At 42.3% G+C, this 19,544-nt stretch overlaps 1 protein-coding gene across 3 annotated transcripts in view; it reads left to right on the forward strand.

Annotated features, from left to right (window-relative positions):
• Positions 1-19,544, forward strand: part of erbb4b (erb-b2 receptor tyrosine kinase 4b) — a 623,270-nt gene that overhangs the window by 177,205 nt on the left and 426,521 nt on the right. The window lies entirely within an intron of this gene.

Genomic DNA, 19,544 nt, shown 5'->3' on the forward strand with positions numbered 1-19,544 from the left:
CACACACACACACACACACACACACACATACACACAAGTACACACGTAGTGTGGGTGAGCACTCTGACAGAAGCTCATAAAGATCCATTGACACATAATCCTATGCTTCAGTGACAATGTCTGTAATTATTCATGGCCATATCCATATAAGGTCATTTACATTTCAATGGGAACACCTCAGGGCATACGGTTTGGATCTGCATTAATGTCGTTAGCGAGAATTACAATATGGACCATTGACTGCAAGGTAATCTGTCTAGGTTGTAGTTATTTATTTATTACATGTTCAAGGTGTAACATTTAAGATGTGGTTGCACAAAATGGAATTAAGAGATAGACAGACAGATTGCGTGTATTAAAGCCCCGAGGGACTCGTCAAAAATCGTACCCCAAGATTGGAGCTGACAGCATATTGCACTCGAAGGGCTGTTTTGTTTGAAGAATGCCTGTTACTTTGCTGTGATGAATACAGTCGGGTGCACTCATCGGTACTTGATAATTGACATTTATTAAGAATTCATCACACTTGAATGACGGTATTTTGTCTCGATGCGTTCCTCAGCGTGGATCAGGGTGACACCAAAAGATGAATGATACACTTTTATTACGCATTACGACGAGACAAATCGACAGGAAAGAACCGATGAAACGAGGAACGCCTCGCGCATCCTAACATCCTGATTACTGGTGTCGTCTCCAGCCTGACCGATGCTAGATTTTTGGGTCCACTGCCGCCGGTCCCGATTTTGTAGAGTCGCAGACCTCCAAAGTCTCCCAAACTTTGTAGGCCACGACCTCCCAAACGAATCACATTTGAACTGGGGACCGCACACCATAACAAGCACTTGGAATTGTAGGAGTTGAGGCATTTATAGTAGTTTGACTCTGTAAATATTATAACTATAACTACAAGCTCACAACGTCTCACACTGCAAGGCGCTGGGAGTTTGTCGATCGGCTGTTTTCACCATGTGTGCCTCTTTCTTAAATAATAAATGACAATTTGGCCGATTTGGTGATTAAAAAGGTCTTAAAAGTCATACAATTGTCACTTCAGTTACACTGTGTACACTTAGACTGTATGTTGGTTTGTTTACTGTTGAGTGAGAAAACAATGTTAAACATTAAGCCAGGGGTCTTCAACAGGGGGTCCGGGACCCCTAGGGGGTCCTCAAAGTTACTACAGGGGGTCCGCCAAATCATTGTGTGATAGGATTTTTTTTTTACCTTAACCACTTGAACCCTATAGCATCCCTTTTCCGAGGAGAACTTTAGCCAAAAAATAGCAGATCTACAAGCTCACAACGCCTCGCGCTGCGAGGCGTTGTGAGCTTGTAGATCGGCTATTATTTGGAACAGAGGTGTTTGGTGTAGCGGGAAAAAAGAGCAGACCAAGTAAACAAAAAAAGTTAAATCTGAAACACAATTTTATACAATATAGAGGGGGTCCCTGCTTCAGCTCTCTCTCAGCTAGGGGGTCCTTGGCCTGAAAACGTTGAAGACCCCTGCATTAAGCTAATTATCTCGACCCCCAGTTTGGTCATAGACCATCAATGACGGATGTTTTGGCCGATATTTTGGAAAACTTTTTGAAAACATTTGAATATATCCACCCACAGTATGGCAGTGTAATGACCCCCAAATACGAATATCAACCAAAAACTGGTTAAAAACCAGTACACATGGGCTGCATCAAGGGCGCCGAAACCGTGGGTGCCCGGGGGCTAAAGCATCCACTGTGGGTGAGGAGCACCCACTGGGTGCTGGTAAAAAAAAAAAAAAAAAAAAAAAAAAAAAGTTTTTTTAAAAAATATTTTTCAAAATCAGATCGCCTGGTTCAGATCGCCACTGAACAACCGAATTAACCGAAATAAAGTGACAAAAACCCCCCAAAAAAGTAAATTAACCGACCAAAACCCGCAATTTTTTTTCGCGCGCGTGCATGTGCGCCTTGTTGGGCACCCGCTAGAGCTTATAAATATCGGCGCCCCTGGGCTGCATAATTGCCGATACCGGTCTTCAAAAAAGTCAAATAATGGCCGATACTGTATACCGGACTATAGCTCTAGTAGGGAGGGACTCAACTAATTAGCAAGTCTACTTTTTCGGGGTCATTAATTCATATGGCCCGCGCGCTACATCCAGCACTCCAGATTAATTTTGGACGCGGTTTGTGAGGGCCATGTGTCAGCGGTGATGGCGCCAGCAGAGAGCGGGTGGAAGCAGAGCCCACGACCACAGATGCTAAAGGTCTGCTAGAGGACACTCTGCTGGGGGGGGGGGGGGGGGGTGCTGGGGGTGGTGCTTTCCCTCCGCACAGCACGCCTCACAAATGCACCTGCTCCTCTCAAACCCGGCACGCACACAGAATGTACAATACCTTCCCCTCTAACCCATTGAGACCTGAAGCCGATTCTACATGTCTCCTAAATCTCAACAGTACTCTGAAAAACGTATGTTTCTATATCAGTGGTGCTCAATCTTTTTCATGTCAAGGACCCCCAAAATGATATGTATTTGGCTGCGGACCCACATCAAAATATTTTGTTCCAGGGACCCCCCCAGAAGAAAAGATTTGAGTTAAAAATGTTCGCTTTAAAAATATATGTATTCAAAGATTTGCACACATTTTCACGAATTTTCAAAAATAGACACCGAGTGACCTTTTTTTTCACGAATTTTCAAAAATAGCAGATCTACAAGCTTGTAGATCTGCTATTTTTGAATAGCCCAAAGTGTAAAATAATGCTTTTTAGCTCAACTCTAAAAATGACACAGTTCCAGGTCTTAATGGGCTAATCTATGTATAATGTGTGTGTGTGTGTGTGCGCGTCTGCGTATGTGTGTTTGTGTGCAAAAGGTGTAGGTGCATGCATATGGGTGTGTATACAGCACTTACGTGTGTGTGTGTGTGTGTGTGTGTGTGTGTGTGTGTGTGTGTGTGTGTGTGTGTGTGTGTGTGTGTGTGTGTGTGTGTGTGTGTGTGTGTGTGTGTGTGTGTGTGTGTGTGTGTGTGTGTGTGTGTGTGTGTGTGTGTGTGTGTGTGTGCGCGCGCGCGCGCGCACGGCCGCCCGCTCATGCTCTCTTCCCAATCTAATTGGCTTTCTGCCTTCAGCATGCCCCCACATGCCTAGGCTTACATGTATCAAGGCTGTTTGTGCCAGATGAGATTTGGATTGCATTCTTACCCCCCTCCACCCCTCCCGCCCCCTTTTTCTTTTTTTTACATACACTAGGCTACCGTTTTGCCCCAAGCAGAGAGAGAGAGAGAGAGAGAGTGTTGAAGGGTAGAGCGAATAAGAGGAAGAGAACAATAAGCGTCCAGAGAGACTACTTGGAGTATATGGACGACTGCCGTAGCCTGTTTTCTTGCCTTGCTTTAAGAACTTGTCTGAAACACAGGTTAATCTGCCGCTCCAAGGCCTGCCTGTGTGTGTGTGTGTGTGTGTGTGTGTGTGTGTGTGTGTGTGTGTGTGTGTGTGTGTGTGTGTGTGTGTGTGTGTGTGTGTGTGTGTGTGTGTGTGTGTGTGTGTGTGTGTGTGTGTGCTAGAGAGTGCATGAGAGAAAAGAGAGGGAGACAATGAGACGGGATAGAAGGAGAGAGAGCAGTGGTGCAAGTAACTAATTACATTTAAGAACTCAAGTACAATTTTGAGGAACTTTTACTTTATTTCCATTTTTTTTCAATACTTTATACTTCTACTCAATAATTCAAAATTTGTATTTAAAATGCATCTAAAAAATAGCAGATCTACAAGCTCACAATGCGTCACATCACGACGCTTTGTCAGCTTGTGCATCAAATAGTGATTAAGTGATTACTGATGAATGATAACATGATGTAATATGGTTGTAATATGGTGCATTCTGCACAATAAGTACTTTTACTTTTGCTACTATATATTTCAAGTATGTTTAAGTAGAAAAGTGACTAGTATATAGCCCTGAGGGACTCCGCTCAACAACAACGTATGGGGTTAAATTGGTTAAAGGGATAGTTCACCCCCAAAATGACTTTTTTTCCTATCGATTAGTCTCCCCATGGAGACTTGAATTCATGGATTTTTTTGTTTGTTTTTGTCGCATTCCTAAGCCAATAATTGTGAACTATCCCTTTAAGTCCAACATCTTGAGTACTTAGGCCACCAACGGCAGAGAGTGAAAGTGTGCGACACTCACCGTATTCCTCCATTCTTACTGTATATGTGTGTCTTGTCCCCGTCAAGGCATAATCAAGAGGAGTCACACACTTGGGAAATATGTCACGAAATGTCACGCAGTAACGGCTCTGAGCCGTGTCTCGCAGTCCTCGTATAATGAACTGTGGTGAGTCTTTTCAACTTGTGATGTCTTGTGAGGTACCCCCCCCCCCCTCTCTCTCTTTCGGTATACAGATAAGTCTGTTGTACACAGCCATGTTATTAGTCAGCCTCCATTGACACCGCTTGTCTCCCCGTCGCGGTGACAGCTCAACGTGTCCTTCAGCACACCACGGCGACAAGGAAAATACAGTGTTTTATTTCTGTCGACATGACAAGAAAAATACAGTAGGGCTAACTGTATTTTATTTCTGTCAAGCTCACAACGCCTCGCAGCGCGAGGCGTTGTGAGCTTGTAGATCGGCTATTTTTTGGCAAAGAGGTGTTTGGTGTAGAGGGGAAAAAATAGCAGACTAAGTCAACAAAAATCTGAAACACAATTTTTATACAATATAGAGGGGGTCCCTGCTTCATCTCTCTCTCAGCTAGGGGATCCTTGGCCTGAAAACGCGATTTTTTCCCCCCACGATTTTGTAACCCATTTTTTCACCCAGTTGCCGATTGCCTATGTAATCCTGGGTGCTACTCTCCTTCTTAATCAATCATTTTATCCACTTTAACCATATTTTATACTATTCAAAAATAGCAGATATACAAGCTCACCGGGGGAAAAAAAGGGGCCGGCATGAAAAAAGTTTGAGAACCACTGCTGTTGCTAATCCCTAAAAAGAACTGTGCCCCCTGGCCCACTTTGGGAAGCGGCAGGAGTGGGTGTTGGTATTTGGACTGGAGGAGTACCACTGTGAAGTGTGCAGCAGAGTGGAATGGGTTGTGGCACAAATGGGCATTGCAAACAGCCATGGTCTCTGGTTTTTTAACACTTCTTCCCACAAGAGGCTGGAAGTGACACAGTGAGATCCATCCAGCCCTGAGCCAGTTATTAGTGGACTTGAGTTGTACCATACTTAAACTAGCTGTATTCACCTTATCCCTGGGAAAAGCCCACCGTTTCCACTCTTAACTGTTTACCAGTGTTGCCATGTCTGCTTATTATAAGCAACTTTGGGCTTCTTTTTCTGTAAAGCCACTTGTAAATATTGGTACAGTTAGTTAGGGAATTTTAGCATTATGTGTGGACCATCTGTGAAAAAATGTACTACCAATAGCTTTCTTCACCAATGTGTTCTTATAGGTGTCTAGCATCACCTCTCAATTAATGCAAACCCAAATCCTCGTGGAAAATCCTGGAGAGCCAATCAAAGTTAAGGAGCCCAGAGGGCTTTGGTGAAAAATATTTTTTTTTTTTAAATGTCTAAAATGAACTTGTGAGGTGTCTAACTAGGGGTTTTCAGGGGTGCTGAATCCATTCCAACCATTATTTTTGAGTAAAAATGTCTCCCTGGACATCTGATATTGGTATATTGGTTATTGTTAGTGTATAATCTGTGTATAATCAATGGTAGGGGATTGGGGTGTTGTTGAATTGATTCTATTCTGAAAAATAAAGAAAATATTGCTAAACACTTGATAAGAGTGTACACCTACTGTGCACATGCTCAGTGGGATACACTGTCTGCATGTGGGGAAGGAGCGGGAGTGTTGCATCCTGGCAAATATGTCTGGACGATTTTAAGGTACGGTAGTTTATCTACTTTTTGGCATTTATTTTCCTCTGCTGGCAAAGCTTTTGATTACTGTGAATTTTTATGTCAATTTTCTCTACCCTATTGCTTACATTGAACAACCATTAGTTAAACAATCATGACACTTGTCTTTTAGTAGACAGCATGGAAGAGGATTCTGTAGCTTGTGGCTTAAGGTGCTTCATCTGTGGTGGTCCTGAGACTGAGATTCAAAAGTCACCCAAAAAGGCTATGCACATTTTTTGTCTTATTCTGAGTGTGTGGATGATGCAGCATTAATCAGAAGACTTCATGAGGACTGGAAAAACTGAGATGACCCCAAACTAAGATACCATTTGGAATGCAAAACAGAGCTATACAGTCGTGCAAGAAGTACAGTATATCCACTGGATATCGTAAGTTTTTTTTCATTGTGATGAAAGTTGCCACTTGCAGATTTCAATCCTATTCTATGTTGTGAGTGACATCATACTTTAATAAAAACTTTAAACATAATCTATTCTTTAGAGCAAGATGAGCAAGTCCAACGGCCAGACAGGAAGAAAAGACGCAGGGCATTGTCTGGGTCAAGTAGGTCAAGTGCTAGCTGGCACACTTGATCTACCATAATACTTGCATCCTTTGCAATGAAGGTATCAATGTTGGCACATTGAAAAGAAACCCTGGTAAGTATTTTGTATGTAAGATTCAAATGAATTTTGATAATTGTTTTTCTTGCTCCTCATTGTAGGCTTCCACTCAAAGTCAAATAATTTAATCATGCACATACTGTATGTGGCTACCTTTTATCCAGACAGAGCTTGGCAGTTGTATCATGCACCTGATAATGTCTACCAGGACCGACTGAAAAGGAGTTTGATGCAGAGAGCAAAGCGACGAGGTGATGACTGGGGACTTGAAGTCGCTGGTCGCCTGGTGGCAGAAGAGGCAGTATATCATATTCGATGCAGAAGAGACTTTGAGAACCCTGTTACAAAGTCTGAGGTAACATTATATGGATACACAATACAGCTGTACAATACAACTCACACTTCTTATCCTGAGGGAAGAAATATAATTTTTAATAGTGAAACTTTTGACTTCAAAATAATGTATTCTGCAAGATTGATATGGGTCCAGGAATGAGGGGGACTAACAAAGGATAAGAAATGTGAGTTGTATTGTACAGCTGTATTGTGTATCGTTATAATGTTACGTCAGACTTTGTAACAGGGTTCTTAAAGTCTCTTCTGCATCGAATATGATATACTGCCTCTTCTGCCACCAGGCGACCAGCGACTTCAAGTCCCCAGTCATCACCTTGTCGCTTTGCTCTCTGCATCAAACTCCTTTTCAGTCGGTCCTGGTAGACATTATCAGGTGCATGATACAACTGCCAAGCTCTGTCTGGATAAAAGGTAGCCACATACAATATGTGCATGATTAAATTATTTGACTTTGAGTGGAAGCCTACAATGAGGAGCAAGAAAAACAATTATCAAAATTCATTTGAATCTTACATACAAAAGACTTACCAGGGTTTCTTTGCAATGTGCCAACACTGATACCTTCATTGCAAAGGATGCAAGTATTATGGTAGATCAAGTGTGCCAGCTAGCACTTGAACTACTTGACCCAGACAATGCCCTGCGTCTTTTCTTCCTGTCTGGCCATTGGACTTGCTCATCTTGCGCTAAAGAATAGATTATGTTTAAAGTTTTTTATTAAATTATGATGTCACTCACAACATAGAATAGAATTGAAATCTGCAAGTGGCAACTTTCATCAAAATGAAAAAAAAACTTACGATATCCAGTGGATATACTGTACTTCTTGCACGACTGTATAGCTCGGTTTTGCATTCCAAATGGTATCTTAGTTTGGGGTCATCTCAGTTTTTCCAGTCCTCATGAAGTCTTCTGATTAATGCTGCATCATCCACACTCTCAGAATAAGACAAAAAATGTGCATAGCCTTTTTGGGTGACTTTTGAATCTCAGTCTCAGGACCACCACAGATGAAGCACCTTAAGCCACAAGCTACAGAATCCTCTTCCATGTTGTCTACTAAAAGACAAGTGTCATGATTGTTTAACTAATGGTTGTTCAATGTAAGCAATAGGCTAGAGAAAATTGACATCTGAATTCACAGTAATCAAAAACTTTGCCAGCAGAGGAAAATAAATGCAAAAAAGTAGATAAACTACCGTACCTTAAAATCGTCCAGACATATTTGCCAGGATGCAACACTCCCGCTCCTTTCCCACATTCAGACAGTGTATCCCACTGAGCATGTGCACAGTAAACTCTCATCAAGTGTTTAGCAATATTTTCTTATTTTGTTTTTCAGAATAGAATCAATTCAACAACACCCCAATCCCTTACCATTGATTATACACTGATTATACACTAACAATAACCAATATACCAATATTAGATGGCCAGGGAGACATTTTTACTCAAAAATAATGGTTGGAATGGATTCAGCACCCCTGAAAACCCCTAGTTAGACACCTCACAAGTTCATTTTAGACTTTTATTTTTTTAAATATTTTTCACCAAAGCCCTTTGGGCTCCTTAACTTTGATTGGCTCTCCAGGATTTTCCACGAGGATTTGGGTTTGCATTAATTGAGAGGTGATGCTAGACACCTATAAGAACACATTGGTGAAGAAAGCTATTGGTAGTAAATTTTTTCACAGATGATCCACACATAATGCTAAAATTCCCTAACTAAGTACTGTAGTTGTGGCTTGCTGTTTTTGTGGGCTTGTTTTCTAAAGTGTATAGTTGCTTATTTGGCCTTGTTTCCTAAATGTTGTTTTTTCATGTCAAGGACGCCTAGATTATGTATTTTTTCTGTGCAACCCGTCTGATTTGTGGTGTTAAAATGTTTTGAAAATATTCAAAATATGCCTCTTTTCTCAATATTTTTTCGTAGATATTAGTCTGGAATCTCTGTGTGGAACCTGCATTTCCACATTATTAAAAGCCCTCTGGTGATAAACCCGCCCCATATTTGCATACTGGGCCCTGATTGGTGCCTCACAACCTCAGAGGCAGCAGGGAAGTACAATCACAACCGAGCGGGGCCAGACCAAATCAGCCAAGGGCAATTTGTTTTGTGCACTGGCAGATTGGTCTGGTTTCCAGGCTACAATACGCCTGCAGTAGCCTACTAGGGCGGATGTGACCAGATATTGAATGAAGCAGCACACAGAGAAAAACTCAATGGCACTGCCCCGGAGAAGGGCCAAGAATAAGGTGACTAGAGGTAGATAAAGTAAGCGTCTCAAAGCATCAGGGCCACTAACCTTGGACTTGCTCCTAGTGATGGAAGAAGCACTGAGATTATGTATACTTTTAGAAATACTGCAATATAAAAAATTATATAAAATATATTTTTTCCAAAAATAGACCCCGTAGATTGGCTATTTTCAATGGCTATTTACAATATTTGCGATATAGAGGAGTAGAAGTATATTGCAGGTATTCCAAAAATGGACATGCTCAAGTAAGGTAAAAGTACCTTGTACTTACTGTAAGTACAGTATTTGAGCAAATGTACTAGTTACTTAAAACAACTGCATGTTGCCTAGCTCAGCCATCTAACTCTATTACTGCCAAGAACGAGTTATGACGACTTTAACAAAGAAAAACATTCAGAACCCAAGATATCGTGATCCAAAGATTTGCTGCTCCATTCACTTCTTGGTTAACTTAATACTTAAAAAGGCTGTATCTCGGCTCCTGTGTACTTTTTTTTTTACCATGTATTTTTGGCCAAGACATGTTATTTTCAAAGGCGTATAAAATTGAACAGGGAGGTCGCGATGACATTTTTTTTTTTTTGCGGAAGCACAGTGAGACCCTCTGTGATTAGCAACCATCAGCGGATCGATCATACTGGAGATAGATATTCTGTGACTACTTGAAAAAGGTAAGAAAATTGAAAAATCGCTGGCAGATGGGCAAACGCAGCCAGAAATAAGTCTGGCAGTCAGAGAGTTAATACCTGGATAAAACATGGCTACTTAAAACAAAATCAATTAAGTCTCAGTAGATATTGATACAAAACTATGTACTATAATAATTTGATTATTAATACAAGCTTCTGCAAAATAAAGAAAGTAAAAATTGTAGGGTTGTCCGATATTGCCTTTTTTACCGATAACCGATATACCGATATTGTCCAACTCTTAATTACCGATACCGATATCAACCGATACCGATATATGCGGGGATTATTGTGATTAGGGTAAGCTCAAATCTCATATCACACACACCATATACAGTAAGAACTCCTGTAACTTATTTATAAAGCAAAAAAAAATCAAAAAAATAAAAAAAAATTTTTTTTTCAAAAACCGATACCGATATTTTCCCGATATCAATTTTTATGCTAATATCGGCCGATAATATCGGGAGGCCGATAATATCGGACATCCCTAAAAAATTGCATTAGATCATTGGTTCTCAAAGTGGGTTTTTTTAATTTGAATCCTGAAAAGTGGACATAAGGTTTCCACCCAAATGAGATGATAATGTAGAGCGGGATTAATGGACCGAGACGTCAAAGTCCACGGGCCAATCACAGCACTTTTCTGAGCCTAATTATTCAGAAAACCCCTGACCACAGAAAATTCACTGAATGTTAAAAAAAATCCGCTTTTTAGGGTCTAATTGAGGTCAGAAAACCAAAAGAAATGAATAGAATGGAAATGTGATGTCATGAAACCTTTAACAACATAGAAACACCCTTTTGAGAGCATTGTAAAGCAGTCATTCATTCTGGTGTTTTGCTGCCTTGAGTTGGTGGATAGCACCTACTCACTGCATGCCCAGGTTCATTCAAGCTAGAAGTAGTCTTCTTTGTCTCTCAGCTAGTTCTGCTGCACCATTGACCCACCAGCATCGCAGAGGCATTTAGTAAGCTGATGGCCTTTAGAATTAGCACTGGTTAACAGCCATGAAAAAGTAGTAGGCGACGAGGACATTGTGCATAGGTGAATAGTGCATTAGTGCGTGGAAATAATTTCTGGAGTTCGGGTTGTCGGGTGATGCTGTAGGTTTTTGGTGTTTTGTATTGTATAGATCAGTGGTTCTCAAACCTTTTTGTGCCAAGGAACTTGACACTTATTGAACCCACTGACCCCCATTTGAAAAGATATGCCAGGGACCCCCATAAGAGAAGATTTTTATGGCTCTAACAGTGATTCTCAACCATTTTAATGTCAAGAACCCCCAGTTCAACATGCATTAGGGCTACAGACCCCCATTTAATGGCATTTCTATCTCTGGGACCCTAATTTATATTGTAGAGTCAATGTTAATTTAACTCTGAGAGTGTACAGTACAAATGTAATAATGTATCACAAAGTTCTCTCACAAAGCTCTCTCACGAACCTCTCTTGCATTGCAACCAAATGGACCCTCTCACGAAGCTCTCTTGCAATGCAACCAAATGGACCCTAACGGGTCCATTTGGTTGCAATGCAAGAGAGCTTTGTGGTAATATGTTATAATAATGTATGTAAAGAACATGGGACAAGAGAGAAGAGGGGGGTTTCAATGCACAAACACACAAACATATTCACGATGAGCTGCCTTGAGTGGAGTGGGTACCCAAAAACTAAACAAACACTAAAAACACTCTCTGAGGTGAGGGCCTGGCTTCATCTGTGTCGTTGTCACGGCGTAGGCAGTGCAGCTGTGCTCGCGCCACGTGAGGATGTCAAGCTCAACCATGTATCAACATTATAACCTTCCAATCGATGGCAGTAACACCCCAACATGGCCCGACATGAGAGACATGCGTCGATGTGGAGTACAAACGGAGGCCAGCGGAGGGAGGGAGGAAGGGGGTGGACCGGGGAGGGGGAGGCGCGTGGGAGGAGAAGAGGTGTGTGGAGAGAGAGTGAGAGAGAGAGCATACGTGGGAGGTGAACAGAGAGGAAGATTAAACAAAGAGGGGAGGAGGAGGAGGAGAAAGTGGAGCGGAGAGGGAGAGTTGACAGAAGTGAGGAGGGGGTGATGTCTCACCCTGGTGTGTGCCAGACACACACACACACACACACACACACACACACACACACACACACACACACACACACACACACACACACACACACACACACACACACACACACACACACTAACACCACCCACTGTTAAACCCGTAGCAGCAGATGGACTATAGCTCCATCCAATCCCTCCTTCATTGCAGAGACATGAGCCCCCTAGCAATGTACCCAGTGTTGTGTGTGTATGTGGTTGGTTTGGACGTGCTAGTGTGTGTGTGTGTGTGTGTGTGTGTGTGTGCGTATCTGTGTGTAGTAGACTATACACCTCACGTACAGTAGATGTCTTTGTGCCCACGATTTGCTGCCCACCCACTCCCATTTTACCATTCCAGCAGAACCAAGCGCGCCTGATCTCCCTCCAGCCCTGTGTAGCAGCAGCATCAGTGTTGCCAGATTCTGTGAGAGAAACAAGCAACCAGGTCTAGGAAAACCAGCCCAAAAGAAGTGACTATGGGCCACACATGTGCACTTTAATATATACATCAGCTATTTGAAAATAGCAGATCTACAAGCTCGCGATGCGACGCGTTGTGAGCTTGTAGATCGGCTGTTTTCAAATAAAATCTTGCGGGGAAATTATAATAAAGCAGATTTGGCAACCCTGAGCAGCATCCTCACTCTGAAGCTCACAAACACGCTTCTCAGTGGCTGACTCAGGCTGACGTCTTTTATACTTTAACTGTTTTCGTTGTGTGACCCCTGCAGAAGTAAGTATAAACAGAGTTTGATTGGTAAAAAGATACAAATAAATAGGTGGGGGACGTTGTATTAACCACTACCACTTAACCCACTTAGCCAATTCTAAAAAGGTCTTCTGAATCCTAACAGTTTTCAGAAAAAAACTATGTTGCTATATCAGTGGTGCTCAAACTTTTTCATGTCAAGGACCCCCAAAATGATATGCATTTGGCCCACCGACCACCATCTAAAAATATTTTGTTGCAGGGACCTCCAGAAGCAAAGATTTGAGATAAAAAAAATCGCTTTAAAAAAATATATAGGCTATATAACAATTGGCATAACAACTAAATTGGCTGCTATAAATACAAAATAAAATGAAAAAATTGCTGATCAACAAGCTCACAGCATATTACCTCCAAAATAGGGAAAGGATAGGGATAGGATTAAAGTGTTCAATTGTGATATTATCATCAAACATATCAGACAGTTTACATTTCACAAAAGGAAATCCATTGTATTTAATTCAGTTATTATCCCTGCCGGCCATCAATGATCAGAGGGGAATAATATCAAAAGCTGAGACAGAAAATATTTTTGTAACTGTTTTTATCTGGTTAAGCTTGTTTTTTTGACATACATTCTTCTATTTTTTAGGATGTATTTATTTAGATCGATACAGGATTTATTTGCACTATTTATTTATTCTTTTACACATTACACATTTAGACATTTTTGTTGTCTTTAACTAGGAGAAACACAATTCTCTGAAGCTGCTTGCAGAGGAATGACAAACAAAACAATCTCGAATGTATTTCCCCCCCCTCCATCCTCCTAAGCGTAATCAAACCCTGATATAAATCTGTCTTAGCATCACACTACTGGATCACAAAAGACTTTTAACACGTATACTGTACAAGCATGACTCCTGACTCTTGGGGTTGCGCTTCCATAGACGCGCCCGCACGCTCCAGTAGCGCTTAGGCATGCAGATGGGGCCGCCACTCCGGTACCCTCCCACCGCCATTGTCTCTGGCATTTGGAAAAGGGCACTGTCACAGCGCCCACCGCCGCGCCAACCCCTGCCCCCACCGACTCCCATCTGCATTCCACCGCATTTGCTCCTTGGACTGAAGTTAACAGGCACTTTCCGAGCCAGCGGAGCGACAGGACCCCTTTAGCAGCGAAGCGGGGCGACATAGAGGACGCCCAGGTAGGGCTTAGAAAACCATTAGCTTCCGCGGCGAGAGGCGAGAGAGAGCCGGGGCGGCGATGCTCACCGCCCGCCCACGTACTCATCCATTGTTTAGACCACTCTGCCGTGTGTGTGAGAGAGAGAGGGAGGGAGGGAGAGAGAGGGAGGGAGAGAGAGAGAGAGAGAGAGAGAGGGTGCTGAGGGAGTGTGTGCCTCTACTTGAGATGTAAAAAAAAAAGAGAGAGGGAGAAGATAAAAAAAACACGCCCACTCAAGTGCAATAAATCCAAGACATGTGCATGGGTAACCGCATAAGTGCGGGTGAGCAGGTTGCGCGCGGCCGGAGACAAAGGGAGATGCGTCGAGCAGCGCTTGAGCGCATCAAAGGTTGATTAGCGAGCGCCATGCATAAGGAAGCAGGCCTGTGCCTTCTAGAGAGAGAAAGAGCAAAGTTGTGTTCTGTTTCACGGTACACATGTTGCCTGGCGTGCTGCAGGGGGGGCGGGGGGGCGGTAAAGCTCTCCCGATGGCGTGCCCCAGTGATTTGTCTGGACCGCCGGGGTACATCTGCGGGAGACAATATTTAATCATGTACTTACGTTCTATACTGGCCGCTGTTGCAGGCTCCCTCTGAGCTCGTCAGACACACGGACATCCTCTTTCTCTCTCTCTCTCTTACACGTTCGCACACACACACACACACACACACACACACACACACACACACACACACACACACACACACACACATCACACATCGACATGTAACATGCAAAATGCAAAGTGCATGCATTATGAAGATATGAGGCTAAAACACATGTACTGCATATATTATGGTCATGTTCTGCACACACACACGCACACACACACGCGCGCACACACACACGCACACGCACACGCACACGCACACGCACACGCACGCACACGCACACACACGTACATACAGCTGTAGGGGAGCATACCTCTACACCTGCTCCCACTTGTAAACGTAGACTTAAACAAATCCCTTAACTACCTCTCTCCAAGGCAAGTCACTAATCTGCTAATGAGAGGGGGGTGGGGGGGGGGTGCTCTGCTAATTGTCTTGTGTAGAGGAAGGATGGAGAGAGAGTAAGAGTGAGAGAGAGAGAGAAAGTAAGAGACCATAATGCTCAAAGATGGACATGTACATCAAAGAAATAACTACACAAACGAGGCAAAGGCTGATCCCTAGGACACAGAGATGCTAAGGGGGTGAGGGCAGTGGGTAGGGGTGGTGGTGGGGGGGGATTGGGGTTAATGTACCATCTGTGAGGTGTGGCCCTGCCAGGGGCCTCTAATAAGGCAATCCATCACCCCACGTTACTGACACTGTCAATTATACACGCTGACCCGGAACCCGTTAAAGGCCCTGTTCCCTTTCCCCCAAAAAGTTGTTCCTTCCCTACACACCCTTCACTTTTTGACCATGGTTCAACGTCCAAGAAACGCATTGAGTTTCCTACAGTTTAATCGCTCCATTTCACTCTCCATGCCCACCTGTCTTTATTTGCTCTGTCCAGTGGTGACAAGTGACTAAGTAAATGTACTGTACGTACTGTAAGTACATTTTTTTTAGGTACTTTTACTTTACTGGAGTATATCCAATTTTCTATACTTTTACTTCTACTCCACTATATCTCAGAGACAAATATTGTACTTTTACTCCACTACAATTATTTGAAAACATTAGTTACTAGTTACTTTGTAGATTTTGATTATTATTACAAAACATACATTAACCATGCGCGCTTCAGCCCTATTTAAACATTGGCTATTTGCAAATAACTGATCTACAAGCTCACAACACGTTGTGAACGTGTTGTGACCTTGTAGATCTGCTATTTTCAAAAGATTTTATACATTTTATACATTATGATTACTTGTGAAACAGGACATTCTGGATAATTAGTACTTTCACTTTTGGTACTTTAAGTACATTTTGATGCCATTAATTTTGTACTTTTATTTTAAATTTTTAATTCAGGGCTTTTACTTGTAACGGAGTGCTTCTACAATACATTGCAGTATTGATACTTTTTTACCACCACTGGCGCTGTCAGATCTAAGAATACATAATTAAAAATAAATTAATAAATAGACAAACAAACACAAACAGAAAAAACTGCTTTATTTGGCCTTGCTTGCTGCCAATTTCACACGACCCTGAATCTGCTCCTTCTGCCAGCGCAGGGCAACGTTCCATCACGAATAATCTTGATAATAATAATCATCTCTTTATTCCCTCGTGGCCTCGTGTCCTTTCTATTCCGACACTATTGCACATTTTAATCTATATACACTCCCTCTATACCCAAGGGCTTGTTCCATTCCAGAGGCTTATGTTCTCATGCCCTGTGTACGCTTGGTTGCATTTCTTTTTGAAAATGCTGTCATTGTTTCAACCGTTGCAGGCCACACACTCCTTTGACATGAAGCCAACACGCCATGGCTATGATTAACAGCTGGCACACCGGGGTCATCCTGGATCCTGAGACGACTTGTTTCAGTTCACTACTCGCCATAGTTTGTTCAAGGTTGGACCTGAGCAAGAAATCAATAGGCTCTATGCACAGCAGCCATTTTGGGAGAGAAATTGGGCCTCTTTTTCCCTACTTCCTTCACAGGTGTTACCAATGATACTAACGAAGGCTCTGTTCCATTCTGGGCAAATAGAGTCAGGGTGCTGATATTGTGATATGTTGGCTCACTGGAAACACTCTGCTACACCAGTGGGTCTCAAAGTGTGGTCCAGGGACCCTCATGGTTCCTTGAGGGGGTTCCAATTGGCCCCTTATGGGTGTGTAACTCTGAGAGGTTCCATTTGTACACTCTATATGATTTGTACACTCAGATATGAACACAATAGGCTCTATGCACAGCAGCCATATTGGAAAGAAATTGGGCCTCTTCTTACTTCCTTCACAGGTGTTACCAATGATACTAATGAAGGCTCTGTTCCATTCTGGTCAGGGTGCTGATATCGTGCATGTTGGCTCACTAGAAACACTCCATTTTGGTTCCCAAATGGTCCCTTATGGTGGGTGTGTAACTCTGAGAGTTATGGGGGTCCTTGAAAATAAGACAACCACTATGCCACACTAAATGGAACAGAGCCTTAATTAGTATCATTGGTAACACCTGTGAAGGAAGTAAGGAAGGGGCCCAATTCATTCCCAATATGGCTGCTGTGCATAGAGCCTATTGGCCCCTTATGGGTGTGTAACTCTGAGAGTGTACAAATGGAACCAAATGGACCTGTAAGGGTCCATTTGCTTCCATTTGTACACTCTATATGATTTGTACACTCTATATGAACACAATTGGCCCGTGTTCGGGGGAGGAAGCTGGGCGGGGAGGGCGATAATTGTCACTGGCACCTGTCAGCGGGGAGTGTTGGGTGGGAGGTGTAGGACAAAGGCTCTACATCCTCCCAGTGGGGGCTCCTCACTGGCAGGTCACATAACATGTGGTCAGCGAGTAGTATACAACAGCAGTGACAACACACAAATATGCGTGGGGAGGAATCAATTGGCATAATGACTAAATTGGGGAGAAAAAAGGTGTAAAAAGCACAGCGCATCCCAGCAGGAAAACATGTTCAGCGTGTGCTCTTATGCAAATGGTTGAGGCACGATACAGAAATATTCTTCATTCGTGGTTAGAGCACTTGCAATTTAATTCCATGATTCCAAGCGTTTTCAATTGCGTCCCTGTCTGAATGAAGGTGTGTTGAAGTGTCATGAATATGCCAACACATACACAAGGGTGTAGCTCCAATTAAGTGTCTGCACTCGCGCAGAATGCGTACTTGCGTGGACCATGTTCCAATCCTCAGTCCACTCCTACAACTCTGTATTAATACTTCCTGGCTGCCGTGTGTGTGTGTGTGTGTGTGTGTGTGTGTGTGTGTGTGTGTGTGTGTGTGCGTGCGTGTGCGTGTGCGTGTGCGCGGGCTATGAAGTGGTTGTGGGTTTTGAACAGTAGAATGTACAACTCAAGCTGGTCTGGTAACACTGACATCCTCCAAACCTTTTGCCAGGCTCCTTTATTTGAAATGTGTATGTCTAAAATGAATGCCCTATTTGGTCACATAAGAGTGTCATGCAAAAGTAGCAAAAATTGGCAGTCTTCAAGCTCTATCTACGAGCTTGTACATAAGCTATTTCCACAGATATGTCTGTCTTGTTTGTTCCGAAAGTGTCATTGTGATGTGATGTGATGTGGTTATAAAAGTGTGAAAATCAGACCTGTTTATTTGGTCTTCACTCCATCTGAATGCCATGAATTGAAGGAGCTTCCAATGAGTTCATTAACACAACGGAATAATCATCATGGACTCTTGACACTTGGGTTCAATTAACAAAGTAGCGCTTGACTTTTGTGTGGAGTGGATGCATTTCAGACAAATAACAATTATTATTGTTCCGGAGATAAACACAGCTAACTGCTAATGTGATTCAACACACTTTTGACCCACTGGAGATGATGGATACCGTAGCGTTTAATTAGCTTCCCCCCATCCCTTTTATATTATCTTCCAAAGTATTAAGAACAATTATCGCAATCCCGCTTGAAGTTGTCTTGTTGACCAGCAGCCAGCATACAACTTATAGTACACAGGATGCAGCGTTTCAGTATAAGAGGTTGTCAGTAGTGAGTGAATTTTTCAGTAGTGCTTACAGTATGTGCTGTATGTGAGGTTACAGCATTTTATCTGAAAGTATCTCATTTTCTCACAAAGCAGTTTATGTGCAAGGTAAAAATGTATTCAAGCCAAGTTTATTTACAGTATGTGGTGCATTTCAACAAGGCTTTACACAAAACCTTAAGCATCAAAACACGTTATGAAAAATGTGAATACATTTCCCTGTCATTTAAGGAATACATAAAATAAAAAAGAGAATAAAGTTACAGTGCAGCACAAGAAATGAATCAAAAACTGCAAACAGAAAAGTCTTCAGCTTTGACTGCAGAAGGAAGGAGACCTCGAGGCTTTAGCTTTCTCCTTTCCTTCAGGGGCTTTCTAACAGAAAGGGGAGGCTTTCTGATAGAAAGGCCTTTCAGGTAGAAAGGCTTTCTGACATACATATAGTAGCTACATGCGGTAATCCCTATACAAGTGGATCAGATTTGGATTTTGGGTAGTAAAAAAAACTAAACGGGAGTGGGTTCACTTTGATATCCTATCTCAGCAGAACATTATGATAATAAGAAATAGGAGTTTGATTATTCACATGTCTTTAATCTGATCCACGCAGATGGGGATTGAACGTTTCCAACTCTTGGACCCGGTTATGTAAATTTGTGTCGTCTGCATAATGGTCAGTGGTGGAAAGTAACTAAGTACATGTACTCAAGTACTGTACTTAAGTAAAATTTTGAGGTATTTGTGCTTTACTTGAGTATTTCCAAATGCCAATACTTTTACTTCTACTCCACTACATCTCAGAGGCAAATATTGTACTTTTACTCCACTACAATTATATGAAAACATTAGTTACTAGTTAGTTTAGATTTTGATTATTATTACAAAACATACATTAACCACTTCAGCCTTGTATACATTTCGGCCATTTGAAAATAGACGATCTACAAGCTCACAATGCGTCGCGGTGCGACGCATTGTGAGCTTGTAGATCTGCTATTTTCAAAAGATTTTTTATAGATTTGAAAACTTGAAATGGGAC

Source organism: Gymnoscopelus microlampas, assembly GCF_963454915.1.
Source record: "Gymnoscopelus microlampas genome assembly, chromosome: 17".
Classification (NCBI taxonomy): domain Eukaryota; kingdom Metazoa; phylum Chordata; class Actinopteri; order Myctophiformes; family Myctophidae; genus Gymnoscopelus; species Gymnoscopelus microlampas.